Source organism: Equus przewalskii, chromosome 11 (genome assembly GCF_037783145.1).
Source record: "Equus przewalskii isolate Varuska chromosome 11, EquPr2, whole genome shotgun sequence".
Classification (NCBI taxonomy): domain Eukaryota; kingdom Metazoa; phylum Chordata; class Mammalia; order Perissodactyla; family Equidae; genus Equus; species Equus przewalskii.
The window spans coordinates 6,815,550-6,839,422 of record NC_091841.1 but is presented as its reverse complement, the minus strand read 5'-3'; the positions used below and the strand labels follow the sequence as shown (position 1 = coordinate 6,839,422).

Genomic DNA, 23,873 nt, shown 5'->3' with positions numbered 1-23,873 from the left:
GGGTTGAAAGCAGGTAGGTATTAAGTGTGTGTTTGGGAAGCTTTGATTTTTAAGGTGCTGTATATCCAGCTTGAATGAAGTACATCCTAACTTCACATCTCCCTAGGACTCCCAGACATCTTTTGACACTGAATCGGGCAACAAGAATCCAATGAGATGTCTGCCAAACAGTAAAATATGTTTCATGCATTATGATGCAATGTCTCTCAGCCTCAAACTCAGCCAGCTTGGAACTCCAAGTTGATTAAATTGGAATCAAATGGACTCATAATTCTGCACAGCAGCTTTCTGCACAACAGAGTTAAATTTACTACAACTCAGCCAAGGGTAGCACATGCCATATAATTTCACCACCCACACCTCTTTGGGTTTTGATTTACTAGGAAGTGGTTTGCTTTTGACTGGAATGCAAACAAATGTTCCCCTCTCGAATGTGAGTATAATGATGGCACTTTTCCCTCCTTCTCACATATGCACTCCCTTTTTCAAACTTTAGTACCACTTCTGAGACAATTAAGATAATTCGGCCATTTAAGTACTAACAGCCACAGCGGTCTTAGAACCACTTACTTTTTTGGTACTAAAATGCAGTAAAAGGACATTATCGCTTATTGGAATTTTAATGTCATTTTATTTGGCTTGAACTTTAAAGAGCATTGGAGTTGACTTTGTGCTTGTTCTTAAGTAGACATTGAAAAGCAGAAAGAAAGGAAAGAAGTTTATTAAAATTCACCTCAAATGACTCTAATTTTGAAACACGTTGGTGGTGTCTTTTGAAAACGTTGTTTTGACTTGGACTGACAGGCTCGGGAGGGATTTTTTAGGAAGGAGGAAGACACTGAAGTGAGGAAACAGGAGAGGACTCTGGTCCTTTTCAACTAAGAGCTTTCCTTCCAAAGTTGAGAAACTAATTGTCTTCATTTTGTGGTTGCCATGAAGCCACTAATAGCTCACATTCACATCAGACAGCACTTTAATAATGTAGTGAGCCTGTTGGAAGCCAAGTGTGCTCTGCATTTCAGTTGCAATGAAGGCTGTAATGGAAGGATGTCGGAAGGTCAGCCTCCCTTCACCCTGCAGGGTGGGTAAATAGCCAGGCTTGCAACGAGTGGCATTTTCAGGAATGAGATTTTTGGGGAATGAACATTCTGGAAAGTTGCTTCTGAACATTCAACTTGATCATTCTATTAGACATCAAAGGGCGTCTCAGAGTGATGGCTAGCTTTAGAGGGAGCAGCCTTAGGGTTTAATCCTAGCTGTGCCACTTATGAATTGGGTAAACGCTCTGAGCCTCAGTTTTCTTCTCAGTAAAATGAGGATAAGGACAACAAGAAGAAGAGCACCAGCAATGATAGCAAATACACAGAATACTATAGTCAGGCACTGTTCTAAATCCTTTGTATTTATTAGCTAACAATTCTCAACAACTTAATTAGGTGGATACTAATTTTATCCCCATTTTGTAGATTAGGTAACTGAAGCAGAGGGATGATAAATAATCTGCGCAAGATCTCAGAACTGGTAGGAGGCAGAGCCTAGGTTTTACACCAGGCAGTGCGATTCTGGAGTCTGTTCCTTTAACCATACCATGATTCTACTGGGGCTGTGAGAACTGACTGAGATGATGTAGGCAAACTTCCTGGCATGCTGTAGGTGTTTAAGAAATGCCAAATATTATTGATGAGGGAGTTCAGAGGTCCCATTGGCTTTTATTTTCAATCAGAACTTAGCAGGCCAGTAGGATAAGAAATAGAACTGTTACAGCCTAGGAAGCCAAACAAAGAAATTTAAGGAAATAATCCAAGAATTTCAGCTAAAAATCACCAAATCCAAAGCAGGAAGAAAATTTGTAATTCCAACAGTATAAGCCCTTCTCGTCTGTTGTTTTCTTACCCTTGATAAAAATGTTCTCTTCGTTCTTTGTCATTGCCCTTTGGGTTCATAACAGCATTCAAAACCTTCACTGTTATTTCAGCATCAGAAGCTATGTCAGCCTCTTGGCTGCCTTCAATCTAATCTTTGTTTCATTTTCTTTGACTTCATTTGAAATAGCTGTTTCTTGCTAAACTTTTAGAAAGATGTCCCCCACGATCAATAAAATGGGACTCCATTTCTGTTACTCCTGGAATGAAGAATGTTACCTCTTTGTCTATTTGTTTATATGCAGTTTTCCATGTTTCCAGGTAATGCATCATCAACTGTTTGATACTTTAAAAGAGTTCTTTTTCCTCTTTCTTTTTTTTTTATAATGGAAGGAAGAGTTTCTTGAAAATAACATGCTGACATGAAATGAAGTCCCCTAAACTCTTAAAATCACCCAATTTGGACTTGTTAGTGGAATTAGCCATTGTCTTCTCATAACCTGGCTATAAATTAAGTGTGCTTGATTAAATAGAGTCCCCTTTAGCTTGGTAAATTGGCAAATTTATAGGAGCCATTGTTCAATAGAAAGCAATCAGGAACTGTACTAGGAAACATGATTCGAAACCTTGGATTTGTTATGTCCTTCTGTCAATCACTCAGAATCTCTGGAACTTCATACTGGCCTTTGTAAAAGAGAGATATTAATGTTTACATCACAGTGCTGTTATAAGGCTGAAGCATTATATATGTAAATCATCAAAATTAAAGGCCAAATGTCAGCAATCCAGTGATAAAGCAGCTCTCCAAATTTTTTCAGAAACCCTGTCTCTTTCTGGCTCACTGCTCCCTTATCTCTAGTCTGTGCTTCTAATCCTTGTCACCCAAGATGGCTGCTGGACTCTAGCCATCACAACCACCCCCAGGCAGCATGATGTAGAAAGGAGGTTAAGAAAAACTGATCCCCAAGGACTCTCAAGGCAGAGTCATATGCATCTAGTAAATTAGTCATATGGCCACACATGGCCTTGAGGAGGAACGAGTGAGAAATATCATTTGCTTAAGCAGCAAAGGGCCCAGCTGAAAACTGGACTTCTTAAAATTAATGAAAGAGAGAATATTGATAGGCAGCAAAAGTATCTGCCACAGATGACAATTACATCTGTGATTTTATTCTTTAACTTGAACTAACAAAAAAAAAAAGTGAAAATCCTTACTGAAATGTCTTTCTATTCCTATGCTTTCCCTTTTAACTTACAGAAGATAATGGATGTGGAAACTGTTAAAAGAAGTAAAGTGACTAACTGATTGTAAAGAGGGATGTTTTTGTTTCTTCCTTTTATGGTGAGTGGTTTTGTAAGTGCTTGTGTTTCAGGATATTAAGGAATCGCTGAAGCCTGGGCTGAAAGATAATTTTACATAAGAAGGTCAGAGACGTTTAGGAAACACAGTTAAGCAGAACATCAAGCAGATTTGACATAAACTTTGATGGTTGAAAGTAGACACTTTTTGAGGCTAGCATAGGGTCATGATTTTTGACAGAATATGCTTTATTTTCTGAAAACATGGATGGATCTGTTTTGCTGTTTCACAGGACTGATCATTAAACTCATTCAGTATTTTATATAAGAAAAACCAAGATAGCTAGGTGTCTATAATGAAAAACAGCATTCAATAAGTACAATGCATTGATATTTTACAAATATATATTAAGATCTACAGAATAGCATATGATATACCAGGTATAGCTTGTTCCCATAATTGGAATTGGCATGCTAATTAATAGAGATTTGTCTCAATACTTCATCTATAAAATAGGAATAAAAGTAAATTGCTACCTCCCAAGGTGATTTTAAGATCAACTGTAAAGTAATAAAGATATTGATAGGTGGATAGATAGCATTAGCATCTTATAAATGATCAAAATATTATTTATATGATGCTTAATTGATAATTCCTATTATTTTACTTTGTTCTTCACTCTATACTTAATCAACAAGTGTGCAGGATATCTGAGCTCTTAACAGATGAGGTATCTGACCCTTCAGATTTTTCTGCATTTTATAGTAGCTGTATATATCTTGCAGTCCTTCGACTTTCTTCCACAGATGGCTCAGCTGACCCAGTACATGCCTGTAGAATAAATGGATGTGATTCTCTCATGAAAAATTGCAAAGGAAAGAGGAAAATACATATAGAAAAAACTAGAATATGTTAGAAAGTACATGAAAAATTTAGACTTGGTCTAAAAAAGTGGTTTTCCCTGGAGATAAGAATTCAGTATCTACCTAAGATTATAGGTATGGCTAAGAAAAAAAAATCAAAACCAGAAAATCAAAGTGTTGTCCTTAGTTTCATTCTAGTATTGTATCAACCTAAAAATGCCATAATTTTCAGTGGAATGGCTTGAGAAAGGCAAAATACTCTATCTTCCAGAGCTAAATCCAAATGGCTTCTCCTTAGAATGATTGAAAGGGGAAAATGATTATGCTTAGGACTAGACAATTCATGAGATGTTTAGCCAAAGAAAATGATAAAATTGAAGCACACTTAAACAACTCTTTTCTTATTAGTCAAATGTGGGCATTGATGTAGCAGTCAAAACATAAGTTGGCCTGGGGTATTAATCTGGAGTATTTGGGGAATTCCTACTGCTAGCAAAGAGGCTCACCCTCTCTTTCACTGACTGTGGCCACACTGAGTGCAACTGACAAATCAGGGGCCATTTCTTCCTTTGGAAAGATCCTCTCTGCAGACCAGATAGAAGGAAGGGAGGAAAGAGGAACAAAGTCAGATCAAACCCGTCTGAGTTCTGCCAAAATAAAAGTGACCCCTACAAAGCTTTTTCTGAAAAGTCTAACCAACTAGCATTGTCATTATCAAAGTCATCCTCTGGAGTGATGCAGCAGATGTTGGCAAAATTTGTGTGAGTTACCCAGGGGTTTTCAACTCTTATGTCCTATCCTTCATATCCTCTGATCCTGCCATCTCTCCTTGTCCTCAAATTCCTGACTCCCCATTGACTTGTTGGTAATCCCTATACACTGTGCCTCTCTTGCCTTCCTACTACTCTTTCAAGGACATCTACTTTAGACCTAGCCACACCCCTAGACTCAGTCTTTCTTTATCCATGTGTCCCACACTCAGCATGTTGCATGGTTGCATTTAAGAACAACTCTTGTTAGAAGGTGTTATGGCTTCTAAACAAGGGATTGATCATTCTAGGGAATGTCTCTTGGAAGCTTTGAACACCAGGATATGATAGGTCTCAGAGAAGTGTCTATTACTTCTGGGTCGCTGCAGAAATCTACTATAATTAAATAGGCATTTGAATAATGCTTTAATTTGTGGGAAAAAAATGAATTCTCTTGTGCACTTTCTCATTTTAAAGAGACACCACTCAACACTATCAATATTATAAGGGACTTGGAATAACCACCGATCCCATTTAGCAGCTTGGAAAAGTGAGTCATACAGAAGTTAACTTACTTTAGCTTGAAAAACAGAGACCCAAGTTTCATGATTTCTAGTCTATGGCTCTTCATAGCATCATAGTGGCTCCTTGAAGCTTCCCTGCCAGTAGTAGTGGAACAAAGACAGTGGATGTCAATGCATACATTTTTGAGACTGTTTCCAATATGAACAGCATAAAGTTCCATGTTCTACTGTGGTGTCTCAAAGATTTAAACGTCGTTTGATGTGTTTCCCCTCCTAGTTTAAAGAAAGTCCTCCCCCAGAACAATCACACCATGTATATCCTATAAATTCCTTACACTCTCTCCACTAAAAGCAGAATGCTGTATGCTCAAATTACTCAGCAAGGAGATATCCTCATGCAGAGTCCTTCACGACCCCTTCTAGCCTCAATTAGGAATCCACATATGCAAAATGGTGGCTTGAAGAAATCCATTTTGGCTTCTAATGCTAGTTTTCCTCAAAAGTGAAAAGGCAGTCTTGCTTAATGCAAGTTCTCGCATATATAAAACCAGAGTGCTTTTAAAAACAGTATTCCATTATGTAATTAGAATAATCGCCTCTTTCTCTTTGTTGCTCTCCTTTAATATTTACAGAGAAGAAATCTCCTCCTCAGTAATCTGTGTTTTTTCAGGCTGTATATTTATAATTTGATTGATCTTTCTCACAGTCTGATCTACTCATGCATTTTATCATTGTGATAGAGGCTCCCTGCATTTCTCTGATTTCTTTATATTTTTCCCAAAGCATGGCATCGAGAATTAGATGCGGTAATGCTCAGGGATGGCTGCAGTTACCTAAGACATCCTTCAGGCAACCAGAGCTAATTTAGGCTAATAGCCTGCAAACCTCATGATATACAAAACCCTAAAGTTTTCCATTTTTCTTTTTTTGTTTGTGCCAATACAAGACTGATTTCAAGGACATAGTTTTGAAGCTGGAGAAATGTTCATAGTGCAAACTTTGACACAATGTTTTAAAGTAATGACCTGCCCTTTACTAACATAAAAGGGTAACCATATTCATGTGGACACAACACATTTTTAATGGCCAGAATGGGTAGAATTGTGTGAGGTTCTCAGGTTTCCAAAACCATTAGGAAGACTCCAGCAACTAGATTTGTGCCTAACAGTCATCAATGAAAAGGACTGTTTGGATGAATGGATGAAAGGGAGAATAGATGAATAACTTTTCATTCATTCATTCACTCAGTCAATAAATGTTGGAGGCTCATTATATATTCAAGGTACTGTTCTAGATGTTGGAGATACCTCAAGGTACAAAAGAGACAAAAATTCCTGACCGTGGAGCTCACATTCTAGCAGGACAGAAAAGGAAACAAAAAATGTTAATTATATTAAAAATGATCAAAGAAAACATAAAATAGAATAGGCAGGAAGAAGTATGTATATGAAATTTTTACTGGGATGGCCAGGACAGGTCTTAGTAAGAGGGTGACATTTGAAGGAAATGAGAAAGGGAGCTCTGTCTACCTGGGAGGAGAGATTCCAGGTAGAGTGAATAGTCAGTTCAAAGGCCCTGAGTTGAAAGCATAGCAGCAAGCCCATTGTGTTGGAATGGAGTGAGTAGGAGAGAAGGGGAGAGATATGGGAAGAATGAGTGATCTTTGTAGACCGTCAACAGTATTTTTGTAATTGCTGTAAGTGAAATAAGGAAACACTGGAGAATTTTGATGGGACGAGATATCCTTTTCTAGGACAGTCCACCAGGTTGGGGAGACATGGCCCTTCTAGGCCTAAAAATATAAAATGTGGGGAAGAGGCATCCTGAACTCAGGAATTCTATCCCTGTAAGCAGACTTACATGTTAAAATCGTGCAGCTCAAGTCTCTTACTTTGAAGTTAAGGAAATGGCTTAGAGAAAAGATATAATCTGTCCAATATCATACAGTTGAGTGCTGTTGTTTTGCCTTTTTTTACCTACTACTGAACCTTTATATGATGACCATAAAGAGGTATGGAGAGAGGAATGTTCTGGATGTTGATTTCATTTGTCTCTCTAAGACTAAGTCTCCTTATCTGTAAAATAGAGGTCTTAATAGCAGCTACCTCATAGTTCTTGTGAAGCTGGAATGAGTTGTTAGTGCTCAATAATCCTATCTAAGTTTTTGAGATGTTATTTTAATTATTAGTAGATACAGGTCAATTAAATAAACAAGCATTTGTAGACACCTATACATTTCTGACTATTGAGCACAGATATAAATAGACATTGCCTTTCCTCTCAGAGGAGCCTAACCCACTAAAGGGATGTCATACACTCAGTATTGTCATATACTAGCTAAACTGTAATAAAAAGCTACATGAAATTCAGTGGGAGTACAGAGAGAGAGGAGTATATGTATGTAGATGTATATTGATGCATCTAATGCACTGTTTAAAATAAAGTAGGAATTAGAAAAAAATAGAGAAATAGGAAAGTAGTGGAGTTTATAATTTGTTGATGGTAAATAGACATTTTTTGGAGAAAGAGTGACAGTTCAGCTCAGCCATAAGTGGCTGCTAGTATCTATACACTAGAGTTAAGGACGGGTATTCAAAGTGACAAAATGCGTTAGCTAAGAAACAGAGGTAAGAAAATAAAAGTCTCATAAAGAATAAACCAATCATTTAAATTTCCAAGTGAGCCAGTTAAAAGTGCAAATTTCCACATCCCACCCCAACTTTGTTGACTCAATTTGCCTGGGTTGGGACCAAAAAACTTATAATATTTTTAACAAAGCATCACAATCATCGATACTGGTGATCCTTGAAATACCATTTAGGGAAAACTCAACTAGAATCTAGAGTACTTGAAGGGATTTCTTTTGAAAATCAAAGTGTGAAGTTGGGTTGAGTTTGATTTATAGGAAGCTTTCTAGCAGCTTTAACTGAAAGCTAATATTTATGTAATTAACATTTTTAGAAAAGACAGAGAAGTGATAAATAGGAGAGAAAAAAAATACTGAAAGTGCTGTTGACACTACTAGAATATAGAAATTGAAAAAAAATCACAGAGAAACAGGGTTAACACCTTTCCTTCACACAATCGGCATTCCTCAAAAGGGTAATGCTCCTCTGAGACATTGATGGGGCTTTTGTTTCTTGCAGGAAGATGTTCTGTGTCTTGAAGCCTGATGTGTCATGTGGCAGTTGCTACGGAAACTAGTTTAAGGAATGTCATCGAGTTACCAAGTAAATAGTCTTATAAGGCAGATATTATAGCTGACATGTAAATTAAGGCTACCTTGTCTCTGTCAGCTTTTCTATTCTGAATTTCCTTGCTTTCCATATTTAAGAGAGAACTCCTTTCCCTTGCAAAAATCTCCCTTTCCTAACTAGCGGAGTATCATTTGAATGCACAATTGCCATTAACCCATTTTGTATTTTAGTGTTCTGTACCTGAGCATTGATTCCCTAATATGACTCTGAGCTGACAATAGTAGATAGTTACATTGTAATACCCAAGCCAGATAAAAATTATTTTTGGTGGTTAAGAGAAGCAAATGGTAGTTCCTGCTCTTGCAATCCTAAAGGCCAAAATGTTCTTGATACTTTATAGTGGTGATCTCTGTGACTTCCATTTAAGTATTTATTAAAGCTATAGGAGAGCAGAATTTGCCGCCACAAAATGTGTCTCTTTTGCTTGATTATTTTTAAGAACATAAGACTCAGGAAGAAACTTTGACCTTCTCCCTAACTGCCTGAAAGAATTTTAGAAGGCCTGTTCCAGGAAGGAGCTGTCACCATAGATGTCTATAATATAATAGGAACTACGCGTGGTAGATAAGGAAGAACCTAGCAAGGCCCATTTGATCAGGCTTCTCCATGTCCTATTGTCTCTACAAGGCATGGCAAACATTTGCTTACCAAACATTTGCTTTGCCATCTCCATGTGAATTGTCTGCCTCCCTTTTGAAGTCCCAAACCACTACCCCCAACGACTTCTTTTGTCTTTAGCTGAAGATGGTATTTAAGGTGGTTGCTTCAGCCATTTTGGTGAGTTACTCAGTCCTCCTGTGTTTCTCTCAAGTATGCATTTTTTTAAACTCGTTTGATTTTCTCCTGTTATTCTGTCTCATGTCAATTTAATTCTTAGACCAGCCAGAAGAACCTAGAAGGGTAGAAGGAAATTTCTTCCACCACCAGAAAGCACTTGAGTAAACTCTGAACTGCTGGTTAATAAATGTCCTGGTCCTACCTCCAGAAACATTTTGGGTTCACCTTGGGGTATGTGTGGGTGACCCTCTTTCTGAGAAAGCTCTTCAATTTTATAACTGAATGACCACAGTTGCCACTTCACTCCCCAAGTAGAAAGCATATAGGTCACCTTTTATTTACTAAAATCATGGCTGTGTTCCAGGCACTTCACAACAACATTAATATCAAAATTATTGATGTTTAGCTTCAGTGTGGAGTTGGCTTCAATGATTCGTTTTGGAAGAATGCAAGATTCACACAAACTGTTCTTTCTTCTACATTCTTTAATTTATACTTCCAAATCAGTACATACATTTAGAAAACAATTCAGGTTTGCCTTTTCTTTAGAAGTGTTTTCACAGTCCTACTATAAAATTTAACATTTTTCTTTTTGTCAGAGTTCACTGTAAGAAGTAAACACATGAAGATCAATTGATATCCTCAAAAAACTATCTAATATACAAATCAAGATATCATATATTCCCCATACATAAAAACTATGAAATGCTTTTGGAATCTAATGACTGGAATAAATTTAACAGTATACAGATTTGGAGTTCATTTTTTTATTAGTTCATGAGAGCTTTATAACCTTTGACAGGTCCTTTTTCAGTCTGTTCATTTTTTATGGCTATTGGAAAGTTAACAGCTTAATTATATATAAGTGTAATAGATTGACTTTGACTTTTTTTCATTATTTGGGATAATTATCTCACTTCCTTCAGTTAAAATTCTATTTGTGTGTGAGAAGCAGAGATTCAAGAAGCGGTTATCAAAAAGTAGCCAAACTACCCTTATAGAGGAATCAAGAGGTGGCAGTTCAGGCTGATATGACAATTCCTTGATATCATCAGAGACCCATGCTCTTTCTATCTGTCTGCTCTGACATTCTTACTTCAAGGCTTCCATATTTGAAGTCACCTCATGGTTAGTAGATGAATGGTAAAGTTCCAACTGGCTAGCCTATGTTCCAGGAAGAAGGTAGTGGAAGGATAGGAGGTAAAAGCCATATTTAAGCTGATTTAGTCCCTATTTTGTAAAGTGCTTTCCCAGAAATTTCATCCTGAAAATTCCACTTCTATTCCATTGGCTAGAACTTAATTAAATAGCCACTTCTACCAGCAGGGGAGCCTGGGAAATGTAGCTGGGCACATTGCCACGCCAATTTTAGATTCCATTAGGAAGACCTAAGAGGAAAATGGTTATGGGAGATGCAGCTGGAATATCTATCTCATCACTCTTCATTCCTTGACTCATAGTTTTCATCCTGATTTTGCTAGTTCTAATTTTTTCCTTTTTATTTTCTCAACTCTATTTTTGAAGCAGGTGGTATGTAAAAAATAATAATAATTTAATAAGTAATAGCACTAATAGCTCACGTGTGCTTGAGAACTGTGCTAAATATATTACCTAAATGTTCTCTTTTTGTCATTTCAGAAACATGAAGAGGTTTGTTATATCTTTATCTTCATTTTACCAATGAATACATTGATATATAAGAGAGTTTAAGTAACTCGCTGAGATCACCCAGCTAATACATGAAAAATATGGGATTCTAACTCTTATATTTCTTTATCAAGAGACTCATCTGTTCATTAGTTTATATATTCTTCCATCCTACATATGAATGAGTTGATCTATATTACCTTACATCCTTAACAGAGGAAGAGAATTTTTGTTTTTGTTTCTTTCTCCCATCGTGGCTAAGCCAGATGAAAACTTTTCAATATTTCTTCCACCTTTTTCTCACATTTCACTCTACCTGCACCTTCATTTCACATAAAGACTTCATGTAAAGATGATATCTGGGGGAAGATAGCCTGAACTGGATATACCATACTGTCATTTAGCTTATTTGGATGAATGCTTGTAAACCCATCATGTTTGTTATTATTGTTCAATACCTAACCTCCCACCATATTGGAATCTCTCTAAGAGCAGTGATGGTGTTTGTATTGGTCATAGTTTTGGTTCCCATTCTAGGTATATAACTAACATTTATTTCATCCCTTTATTCATTCAACAAATTGTTATTGAACAGCTTTTAGGTTTCTACCACTCTCCGAGGAGCTGATGTCACCACAGTGAACAAAGTTCTTGTTTTCATGAAGCTTATTGTCTGCTGTATAGATAGGTGAAAGGTAAGCTAAAAAAATAGAGAGGTGTGTCATAATTCAGATAGTTAGAACAGTAAGGAGGAAATGAAGGGAAGATAGAGAGAGGAAGTGCCAGGATGGGGAATGGAAGAGATGGCTAAGTTTCCTCATTTGTAAGGTGATATTTGATGGGACACCACAAGGGCATAAAGAAGCAAGAAATGTGGATATCTGAGAAGAACATTCCTAGACAAGGGAGCAGTAAGTCCAAAGGCCCTGTAGGGAGAATGTGCCAGGTATTCAAGGAACAATAAACATGGAGAATATTGTCAAGAACCCATTGATAAACGCATTGATAAACAAGTGTAAAGCTTTGAAGGAGAAGGATGGAATCCACTTGTGAGGTTATTATTCCTGATCCAAGTCTTCCCCCAGACCCCAAATCTTATCTTAGAAATAGTATGAATGATGCAAAAGCTAAGAGTCAAATGAAAAGCAACTGGCGCCTGTGAATCTACCAGGCAATCACTGCCTTCCTCAAAGAAGGTACAGTCTTTGGCAATGAAGAGCAACATTTTCTGCATGATTCTGTCATAGCAGATGAGAATCATTGCATTAGGGGCTTTCCAAGAAATCATCATCTTAATAAATGCTTTACAAAATCTGCCAGATAGCATAGTTTCCTTTCTTTTACAGATGGGTTCAGGGAGATTATTGCTCAAGATCACAAGAAAATAGTAGCGAGCAACATAAAAATTTCAAAGGTATGACATCTTGAAAATTAAGTATTCTCCAAATTAAGGCAGTGTTATTAGGATAATTTTCAGAAAAATAAATTAAGACATAAAACATAGAGTTTTTTTGGTTGCCATTATTTTTGTAGTTATGGATAGCCAAAAAGAAAGAAAAATACGAGGGAAAATATAGATAGCATGGACATATGGAACAGAATCATGATAAAAAAATTAAAAAGATAAAGAACATCAAGATGGGGGTCATAGTGTACTCATCAAAATCTGTGCCCTAGAGTTTGAATATGATGCAATGAAGTCACCATTGTATTCATTTATGCATTCACTCATTCAGTCATCGATCAATACATATCTATTGTGTACCTACTATGTAGCAGGCAGTATGCTAAGAAGTAGAGATGCACAGTGCATAAAACATACAAGGTACCTGCCCACATGGAGCATAAATTTTAGGAAAAGAACTAAACCACGGTTAAAACGAGAACCATATAGTGTAGGCATTACTTTTCTGTTAAAAAGATGCAAGGTAAGTGGGTAAAGATTGATGAGGCATTTTTTTTAGAGTAGCCAGAATACACCTTTCTCAAGAAATGGCCTTTAAGCAGAGACCTGAGTAATGTAAGGGTAGGTTATGTGATAAATAGGGGAACATCATTCATGCACAAAGAACAATACTTACATAGATCTCAAGACGGGGGCACCTTAAGCATCATGTCTGTTTGGAAAGGTTGGCATCCTACTAATCAACCTTTTTTTTTTTTTTTTACATCAAAGCTATCTGGGGAAAATATTTTTAGGAAGGTCTAAATCATGGAGGAAAAATAAATTCAAGTCTGTAATGTGCTGCTGTACTTACAATCTCAGATTATGCTGAGACCACAAAGTTTATTTTATTGCCTTAAGTTTTGTTGTTTTTATAACCAATTTTCTTTCTCTGTAAATATATACCTTCAAATTTTTATTAAATACCCACTGTTGGCCAGGAACTGGCTGTTTGCACATTTATTACTTCTTGTATTTTGTAGTACCTAAGCATGCATTCAGCCCTCAGGAGTTTGAGTCAAAGGAGTAGAAGATGCCATCTGAATATTTAAGGAACTCTACTGGGGGGCAGAACTTGTACACAAATTACTGTTTAAGACAGAGACGACGTGTATCATCCAAATAAGCATAATATCAGTATAGACTCCAGCGATACCAAAGTCTTTCTGGAAGAGGAGTGATTTAAGGTTTTGTGTATTTGGTCAATTTTCCTAATTTCTTTTCAATCTTCTAACACAATTTGTAATCAATTTTCCAGATACATTGGGTGGTACATAGATGAGTGAGTGCTTTGTAAGAAGTCATTTTAAGAGCGGTGGGAAGACTATGACAATTTCAACATGGCAGATTTCAAATTCATGATTTCTTAATTTTACTTGCTTACTAAATTATGACCTATAGCCATTTAGCAAAGTATAGAAATAAAATTTCACAAAATTGTTTATTTTTTCAGTTGTGGTGTCTGAAACCTCTGTGAGAATAATATGAATTTATGGCGAATAAAATAAAGGGAAGACTTTCTGTATTCTCAAATATGAGTAGAGTCAAAGAACAAAACCTTTGTTTTGTTTATCATTTGCGCGTGTATAAAGTAATACACAGATATTGAAGATAAGCTGGAAATACTGAGATATCTAAAGAAGTCATATTGCTCCTGTTGGTCCTGCAATCCAGGAATCATCATTGACATTGTTGTGTGTTTTCTTCCAGGCTTTGATCCTTATACAATGCATCTTACACGAGTCTCCTATAACTCAGACTGAATGCAAAATTCTGTTCTCTAATGTTATTATTTAATATATGACACATAGTTTTGCATATTATTGCAGTTATCAGAACTAAAATTTTCAAATAGAAGTAACTATTCAGCTGATATTTAATGTTAAGACTTTTCTAGGTGTCTTTTTTTTTGTAATATTATAAATAATGCTGATATTAAGAACCTTTATTTCCTAAGGCCAAAGTTCCATTCTATCTTTTCTGTAACTTGTTCCTTGATTTTTCCAAGTGAAGGGGATGGCTCTTTCACTTGAACTTCCTTCACCTTTTGATTCCAGTTCTTTAGACTATTTGCACGTGTGAATTCTCTCTTCTGGTAGGAATAAAAAGATCTTCAGAAGATATTTGTTAAACAATTGTCTAAAGGAAGAGCAGTTAAGAATTATGATGACTTTTCTTTTATTTAGCTTTTATTTTAAGACTCATTGTCAACATACTCACTTCTTTTGACAGTTGCCCAGGAGATTATATTTCCTTCAGGTTAAATGCAGAGTTGTTGAAATTCAAACATAAGTTCTTTCAACGAAGCCTCTTATGACTGGCAGAAGTATTGACTTAACAAAACATTAGCCTTGGCAAAATAAATCTGAAGTGGCAGCCAATTCACAAAATTGTTAATTGTTCTCACTTGACCATGTGTCTTAGTTGGCATTTGGTCTTTCACTATGATATGTATATATACAGGCAATCTTATGTCCTGCTAATATTATTTAAACTTTAGCACTCTGAATTACTCAAAAGTATAATTCACAAGTCAAATATTTTATCTTTCAGTTATTTAAAGTATAGCTTATACTAACAGATATCAAATAATGAGGATATGTATAGAGAGAGAGAGAGAGAAAGAGACAGGACATACATATATATTTATATTATATTTATACAATCTGTTGATAAATAAAATATTGTTATTCATCCTACACTCATTCAGTCAATTAATATTTCCAGAATGTAGGTGACGTCTTTGAATACAGGACTTTTGAAATGTGGCTTCTGTCTTAAAGAAGTGGTTCTTAGCCAGGGATGATTATGTGCTCCCTCTTTAGGGTATTTGACAATGTCTGGAGATGTGGTTGGTTGACATGTCTGCTGAGGGATGAGTGCTAATAATATCTAGTGCCTAGAAGTAAGGGATGCTGCTCAATATCCTGCAATGCACAGGACAGCCCACAGAACAAACAATTGTCTGGTCTAGTATATTAATACACTGAGGCTGAGAAACCCACTCCTAAAAGATCTCACAATCTCAGGGTAGGAGGCAGGCAAGTTATTATATCAGTGGAATTAAGATTATAATAAGTACCAAGGATAAGTTTGTCTGGTAGAGATACAAAGGAGGGTGTTGTCATCTTTCCCTGGAAAAGATTGAGAGATTTGAGAAAGTGATGTTGAGCTGAAGAGGGGAAGAAGGGGCAAGGAGAAAACATTTCAGGGAGAGGCAAAGCTGGAGCAAAGTCATGAACATGTGATGCTCCAAATGGCTTAATTAAACTGGAGTGCAAAGTGGTGTTATGGAGCCCTGTGAAGAGTAAATCTAGACCAGTAGTCAAAGGCTGAATGATCAAGAGTCAGTTTTGTCAGCTAAAGAGTTTGGACTTTATCCTATAGCCAAAGAAAATCCATTGTAAAGACCCATGGGATCAAAGACTATGGAATAGTTTCTTTTTTTTTTTTTTTTTAAAGTTAAAATATCTCTGGAAGACAAAAGAAAACTGGAAGAGAACAAAAATAATTAGAGGCATGGATGTCAACTTGGCTAATAATTAAATAGTGCATGTTAAAATTTTTAGAGGCTGCTCTATCCCACAAGAGCTGGGGTTTGATGGTAGCTGCTGTATAATGGTAATGCTAAGAAGGCCGAATGGATGGAATTTTCCCCTCCTTTGAATGCAGGATTTGAGATCTCAAATAAGAATTTTCAAAAATGAGTTACTTATAACGTTAGAAGTAGACTAGTTTGTTCAAGGAGAACATCAGAAGAGAAGGCTGATCCTCAGAAAGCACCAATATTTAGTTATCAAGCATAAAAAGAGAAATTAGCTGTTACATGTTACAGTAGGTAATCAGAGATATGATGGGGACAAACAAAGGTGGCATAATGAGATAGAAAGATCATGGGGGCATCTGGTCAGTATTTGAAATTAGGCTGCTGTAGGAATATTCCATTTCCACTCCAAATCAATTAAATTATGAGAAAAGTACTTTTGAAATATTATTCAGGGTCAAAGTGAAGAAAGGGGACTCCTGGGGCTGGCCCTGTGGCATAGTGGTTAAGTTCGTGTGCTTTGCTTCAGGGGCCCAGCCTTCACTGGTTCAGATCCTGGGCACAGACCTACAGAGTGTTCATCAAGCCATGCTGTGGCGGCATCCCACATACAAAATAGGTGGAAGACTGCCACAGATGTTAGCTCAATGACAATCTTCCTGAAGCAAAAAGGGGAAGATTGGCAACAGACGTTAGCTCAGGGCCAATCTTCCTCACCAAAAACAAAAGAAACGGGGCTCCTTAGATTCCAGAATGAGGGAAAAAATTAAAGGTAAGATCAATAATCAGAGACCTCAAATCTCAGAGTTCCCAGAACTAAGAAACAAATCTTAAATGCTGGGTCTAACATTTTAGTACCCCCAAAGGGAAGCCCAGGCCACAGGCTCATGCAGAGACTTCATGTGTATTACCTGCAAAAAGCTTTGAGGCAGAAGGTTATTCTGCTATGTCCTTGAAAGTAGGACTAAGGAAATTCTGACCACTAGCCATGAGTGAAAATGAATCATTTTTGAGAAACTGGCAATATGAAACAGCTCTATGCCAACTGCTGAATCCAAAATTTGTACTACTTATGTGGTATGAGAATGGCAAGTGGAGAAATTAAGAAAATCCTAATATTAACTCAGTGAAGCCAGTGACAACAATGAAGAAATGCATATGAGCTGGTACTCAATGGGTGTTGCTACAAGCGTGTGCCCCTGAAATACTTCTGTGTCAGTCAGCTTGGATTGCCATAATAGAATACCACAGGTCGGGTAGCTTAAACAGCAGAAATTTGTTTTCTCACAGTTCTGGAAGCTGGAAGTCCAAGATCAAGGTGCTGGCAGGGTTGGCTTCTGGTGAGATCTCTCTTCTTGACTTGCAGATGGCTGCGTTCTCACTGTGTCCTCACATGGGATTTCCTCTGTGCACATACTCCTGATGTTTGTTCCTCTTCTCGTAAGGACATTGGTCCCATTGGATTAGGGCCCCAACCTTATGACATCATTTGACATTAATTACCTCTTTAAAGACCCAGTCTCCGAATACAATCACATTGGGGATTAGAACTTCACTATAGAAATTTTGAGGAGACAACTTAGTCCATAACAACTTCCACGAAGGTGACTTGAGAGTAAAACATTTAAGTCACCTATGGAAACATAACAGAAGAGAATCGGCAAATACGAAAAAGAAAATTCACACTGTAGAACTAGAGATGATAGAATTATCCAGAGGGGACATTACAATAAATGCGTGAAAGTTTAAATAGATAAAAGAAAAAAAATAATCACAGACATCAGACTTGGAGAAGGACCCCAATCTTGAACCATGGGGCATAGGGGCCCCAAGATTTGAAGATTGTGAGCAAATACATTGGTAAAGATGTATATAAGTGTAAATAAGCATTAGTAACTTGGAAATAGACCTGATTAAATTAACCAGAAATGCAGATAGATGTAGATATAAAGAAAAGAAAATAACTTACTACAGAAAACGTACAAGAGAATTTTTTGAAAAGGAGGATAGAGAGAAATGAAAGATATTATGGCTCAGAATGTTCCTGGACTGAAAAGGATATCAGTCTTCAGAATGATTGAATATACCTCATCCTTGACAGGATGATTAAAAACACGTCTACACCCAGATCTACTGCAGTGAAACTTCAGAACTCACACAAACAGAAAAAATCATGAAAGCAATCGAAGATGAAATATCTATTACAATCAAAGGAATGATAATTAGAATTACAGACGATGTGTTAAGTCATGATGAAGACAAGAAGTCTAATGAAATGATACTTTTAAAGGGTGGATGAAAAATATTTGCCAACCTAGAATTCTACACTCGGCCAAATTATAATTTGGGAGTGAATCTAAATTTTAAAAATGCTTCTGAAAAATACTCTGAGAACTAGAAATTCATAGCCTCACAATGGCAAAGAAAAACTGTTAGAGAGTGAAAATCAGAGGAAATGGAATTCTCTCCTCCCAAAATACGGGTGGGATGGTGAAGAAGTACTTTGATAAAAATAAAGGTAAATGTAAGCAAATTTGGACTGTAAAGAATAACATAAGTGATAGATAAATAGATAGATGACAGATATTGCTAATTTCCTGGTCATTTAAGGCAAGATATTTTACAAGGCAAAAAGAAGACAAATTAATGTGGTAGGTTAGAGGAAGAAGTTTAGTGTGCATAAGCTCTAAAGCCCTATTTGGTTTGAGAGGAGATTAGATATACTGATTATCTATAAACTCTTAAATATATATGTTTAAAATCTGACTGAACATCGACTGAAAATAAAACAAACATGTAATATCCAGACAAAGAAAAGGAAAAGGAAGGAGGAATAAGGAAGCCTGTGTGGATCTAATAGTAAGGTAAAAATTTGGATGTAAAGCATAGGGATCAACAAGAGGATAATAGTTTCTTCTGGGGAGCCAAGGAGTAGAATTGGGAGGATTACAAAGTGAGCTTCAATTTTTTCCCATATAAGATGTCGGTTGGAGAAAAAAGAATAATCCAATAAAGCAGAATGTTTAATGTGCATTAAATCTGGGGATCCTCAAGATTTGATGGTTGTAACTAATTGGTATATTTCTTTATATTTCAAATACTTAATTATCATATTAACACGTTAAAAAATGTACACTGGTATCAGATAAGACTGTGTTCTTATCCCATACCTCTTACTTACTATGTAATTCAGGTAAAGTCATTCAGTTTCTTTAGGTTTCACTTGCTTAATTTTTAAATGTGTCCAATATTACAATATCCCCTACCTTCCAGGGTTGTTTTAACAATGTAAGGTGTATGCCACAGTTCTTGGAGAAAATGTGTCAATATATAGTCACTGTTGAAGATAAGGAGGCAGCAGAAGTATGAAACCAAAGGAGGGAGGAGTATTTAAAAAGGGAAAGCAGGTGACGTTTATTTCACATGCAAGCAAAATGTTCAAATTACTGATGTGGACCATTGGGTTTCAGTCTTACGAGGTCATTGGCGAAGTTCACCTGAGTGGTTTGGGGAGATGGGTGACAGCAGAAGATGGTAGGCATGGGTCAAAGAGGGGAGAGGACAGATAAGCAAATACTTGCAGCATATTGTTTGACACAAGGAGACAAGGAAAAAAATCACGTACTTATTTATAGAAGCAAAAGAAAAAACAGGAGTTTTAAAAATGGGAGACTGCAAATGTGAACTATTTTAAGTTGTTTGGTTGTGGGGAAAAATAGGTCAGTAACGAGAGATAGAGGGGCGTGTGCTCACGCGCACATGAACGTGTGTGCATGTTGTTAATGGTAAGGGTTTTGCCCTGTTAAGAGACTGAAAGGAGAGGTATGGTAGCAATGGGGAAGGTGAGAGTATAGGAACAAAAGTAGAGCACTGATGGATCAATGTCCTAGAAGAGACAGGGTGTTGGAATTGAGAACATGTGTGGAAGAGTTGGCCGTAAGCAAGAGAGAATCACTTGTTTGAGATTAGAAGGAAGTTAAATGTGAGCGCTGACAGTGTTAAGTGTCTACATCTGAGGGCAGGTCATTGAGGGAGTTTATGACTCTGAACTTCAAATTTGTCTGTAAAAGATGTGAGGCAGTGTCCTCCACTGAGAAAGAATGTGTGTAATTTTTGTTATTTTTATTGTTTTTTGTTGTTTGTGTGTTTCGTCCCTATCAAGTGTGAAGACTCAAGCATTGAAATACTCCATGAGGTATGTTTCCTCTGATGGAAAAATTGATTCAGGTCCAACTCCCCTTCTCTGAAGAGGGGTTTTTGGATGTGAACACACATGATTTGAGGCCTCAAATCACCATACTCATTTCAGAAAGTCGTGAAAGGTCTACAGAAGGGAACGACGTGTGAGAGTGCCTGGCTAAGCCTTTTGGGAAATAAACAGGAACCAAGACTCCACATTTCCATGTCCTCTACAAAACCAGCTTTCCAAAAATAGACTCATACATGCTGTAGTCACAGTTGAATGTCGTGTTTCTATTATTGCGATGACATAAAATCATTAAAGCACTGCTAGTAGTAAAAGCAGTCATATCTGATAATAGAACTGCTCTGTAGCCATTCAAAGCGAATTGCATTTTAAATGACACATGGAGAGCAATGTCCTCCTGAGGCGGGTGGCATGGACTGAGGTTTGACTTCCACAGTAATTTATTAAATGTCCTCCTTTGATATCGCTGCAGTCCTCAAGCTCCTAGTTCTGAATAGTGGTGTTAAACTTGCTGGAGTGCATAAGCACAGTCATAAGAAGGTTTCAAATATTCTTCTGAGTCATCTGCTAAATTTTTAATAATATTTCCTATATTTAAAGTAATTGAAAAAATATTAAAAGTTCCTGATATCAAGACTCAAGCCCACTCCCTTCATCCCTCAAAGTTCTTTGTCTAGACTTCTCTTTGCATCACATTTATCACACAAGTAGAATTACCACTACCTACTATATGTCAGGCACGCTATCTCAGTTAATCTTCATGGAGCCCAATGAGGCAGATATTATGGCCATGGACAAATGAGTACACTGACATTTCAATATTGAACTCAATATTCCCAATATCAATTGGAATTCAAATTTAGTTCTGATTTTTTTAAAAAAATAAGAGATTTAAAGGAGACATTGAATCAAGTGTCTTTAAAGTTCTGAATCTATTAAAGACGATACACGGAAGTTTTGGCTTCCTCAGGCATTAAAATATCAGCTTTATTATCAGTAAAGCTATACTGAGAAACACACTTTGCACATAAGGCCAAAACAGACTTTCTATCATCCCCCTAAAACTGACCCCTGGGACCATGGTGAGAGGTGGAGTTACAGAGCCAATTACTTGCATTTGGAATAGAGCCTGTTCTTACCTTCCAAGAGTGGATAGTCCAGGTGCACTAATCCTATACAATAGGGCCACTCCTCTTCTTGAGGTGAGGGAAATGGTCAGAAGTATGGGATTGGATTCTATCCAAAACCTCAAGGGAACTGGAGGCTTGTCAGTAGAGGAAATGGATGATTCTCCCCTGAATACGGCACATGGCATCTCATTCTATCAATTTTATTGGTTTAATACACTTAAGAGTTTCATTTTCTTGTACATAATGAGCTTGAGATTAATAAGTGTGTTGATCAAACCAGGACAAAATACCAGGAAGCTCACGCTCTAGAACTGATGAAAGAACATTGTGTTAGAGGCATTCACAATGGTAAGAGTTTCTACGCTCTCCAATTTCCCCTTGTTCTTTGGGGGCAGCACATAGGGATCTAGTAAATCTAAGCATTGGACTCCAGGAGGCTTTTAAGGAAGTCATTAGAAAAGCAATATCCCCTCCCTGTCATGATTAAGAGCTGGAATCCATCAAATATGTGTATGGCATAGTCTTGGCTCCAAGTCTTGTTCTGCCAAGTTGGACACCCATAATTGAGAGAACACAAGCCTCTTCTCTGACAAGATCAGTGTGCCAGTGTGTAAACATTGGAGTTCCAGCTCTTCGATTTACTTAAACATGGCTGAATCTGCCACCTCAACATTTTACCAGAATGGATTGCTAGAGTATTTTGCTGAGGCTGACTTGCGCGTGATCTGCAGGAGGCCAGATCCTTCTCTGGGAGACTGGCATGCAGGGGACAAATTTGGAACAAGCCAATTATTACTTTTCAATCTTGGCCTGTTTGTCTTCTTGTTTCACCGTGGTGCCTAATACAGTGGATTGCAATATGTAACTGTTGAGGAAAGGAAATAACGCATAGACGAAGGAATGAATGGATAATTGTATAGGGAAAAAGTATAGTCATTTGGACTCTCTCTCATACCACCTCTCCCTTCTGCTCCTTTTCGAGAGGTGCAAACAGATGCCTAAGGACTAATTTGGCGTCTGCTTTCCAGCAGAAGTCTAACTCTCTTCTGTATAATAACTCTCTTCTCTGAGCTGAAACTCAGACCCACTTAGTCGTCAAATAATCGCCACGACGTCAACAATGGAGTGACAGACTGTGAGAAAAGGGCTCTCTATGTCTCTTAATGAAAGCCCTCAAGTTTATTTTTTAGTTCCTTTTGAGATGTGATAAAATCTCCCTTATTGGTGCTAAAAAATCCCCTGGAATCAAATCCTCAATTTTAATAATAGCCAGCACTTTTTAACGTTCCCTATGTGCGGGTGCTGTGATAAACACTTGACATAGATTATCTCATTTAATCCTCACAGAAACCAAATGAAGTGTTTACTGTCATTATCCCTATTTGATGAAGAGGATACTGAGGCTCATAGAGAATTAATAACTTGTCCAAGATCGTCTAATGCCAAGTAATCGAGAGTGGATGACCTGAAAGCACACACACCAGCCGGGACCAGCCTTTTGTTGAGGGAAAACTTACAGAGACAGAAGTAGCAGGTGAGCAATCTTCCCAATGCCAGTTCCACAGAGAATTGGCAGGCCAGACATTGTACTTGAATGGGGTCTCAGTCTTGAGCTGTGGGACTCACAAGCTGCTTGGTTGGGGGGACACCAGCCCTTCCCCTAGGATGATTTGTTGCTGACGTCCAAACTTTGTGGTTACAGTTCTGGCATGTGGCAGAATTTTAGCTTCCAGCCCTGATCTTTAACCTCAGCATAACTGAGAGCTCACCAGCCCATCCCTGTGTGTTTGATCAGAGTCTAGGACCCAAGGCTTGTGTTTATAGTGGAATGGCGTTGGAGATTCTTGACCTTCAACCCTGTTCTGCCTCATCAGCATTCTATCAGGATGTCTGCATTAAGTGCTCAGTATAGGCAGTTTCCTTATCTTCTGGGTTTTAATTTCCAAATTATCCTGCTCTTAGGGCGGAGAGGCAGTGGCAGCTGTCTCTCTGGGAAGCCAGACTGCTGGGTATCCATGTCAGACAAATTAGTTCTTGCCTATCACCTAGCCATTAAGTGGTGAAATCTTTATTTAAGCACTGCAGTCTGATGTCAGAGTCCCTGGTCTTAAATAATTTGCAATAAGCACTTGATGTAACTATCCACACGCGCATTTCAAGTAGCATCATAGTCTACAGTACATGCTTTTCAAGTCCTATATTTTTATCTTGTGTTCCTAGTTGACCATTTTAAATACTTATGTACTATTCACTTATTTCTAGACCTTAAAACTCACCATTTTGCTACTGTGTGCCCCATTAGAATGTAAGATTTAATTTGGCTGTGAACCATCTAAAGAGGATGTGTGATTGACTGTGGAATTGATAGGCTTATTCACTGGGGTGTGTGTTTGGGGCTGGATGGAGGGGGTGATCCTAAGAGGTAAGGTTCCTTAGAAGAAATAGTAAGTCCAAATTTGGAGTTTGTGACGTCTGGCTGTCTATGGGTAGCTTTAGGAGATTTTATACTAGAACTAATGATATTAAGAACTTGTCTCCGGGTCAGTTGGGTTATATGGTTACAGAGTTA

At 37.4% G+C, this 23,873-nt stretch overlaps 1 protein-coding gene across 10 annotated transcripts in view; it reads left to right on the top strand.

Moving 5' to 3' along the window:
- Positions 1-23,873, top strand: part of LRRC4C (leucine rich repeat containing 4C) — a 1,166,764-nt gene that overhangs the window by 192,984 nt on the left and 949,907 nt on the right. For 6 of the 10 annotated variants that reach the window (XM_070563809.1, XM_070563801.1, XM_070563805.1 and 3 more), the window contains exon 2: positions 22,652-22,838. The exons of the other annotated variants lie outside the window; for them this stretch is intronic. The gene's annotated coding sequence lies outside the window, so the exon portion shown is untranslated. The remainder of the gene's footprint in view (positions 1-22,651; positions 22,839-23,873) is intronic. 10 annotated transcript variants of the gene reach the window in all.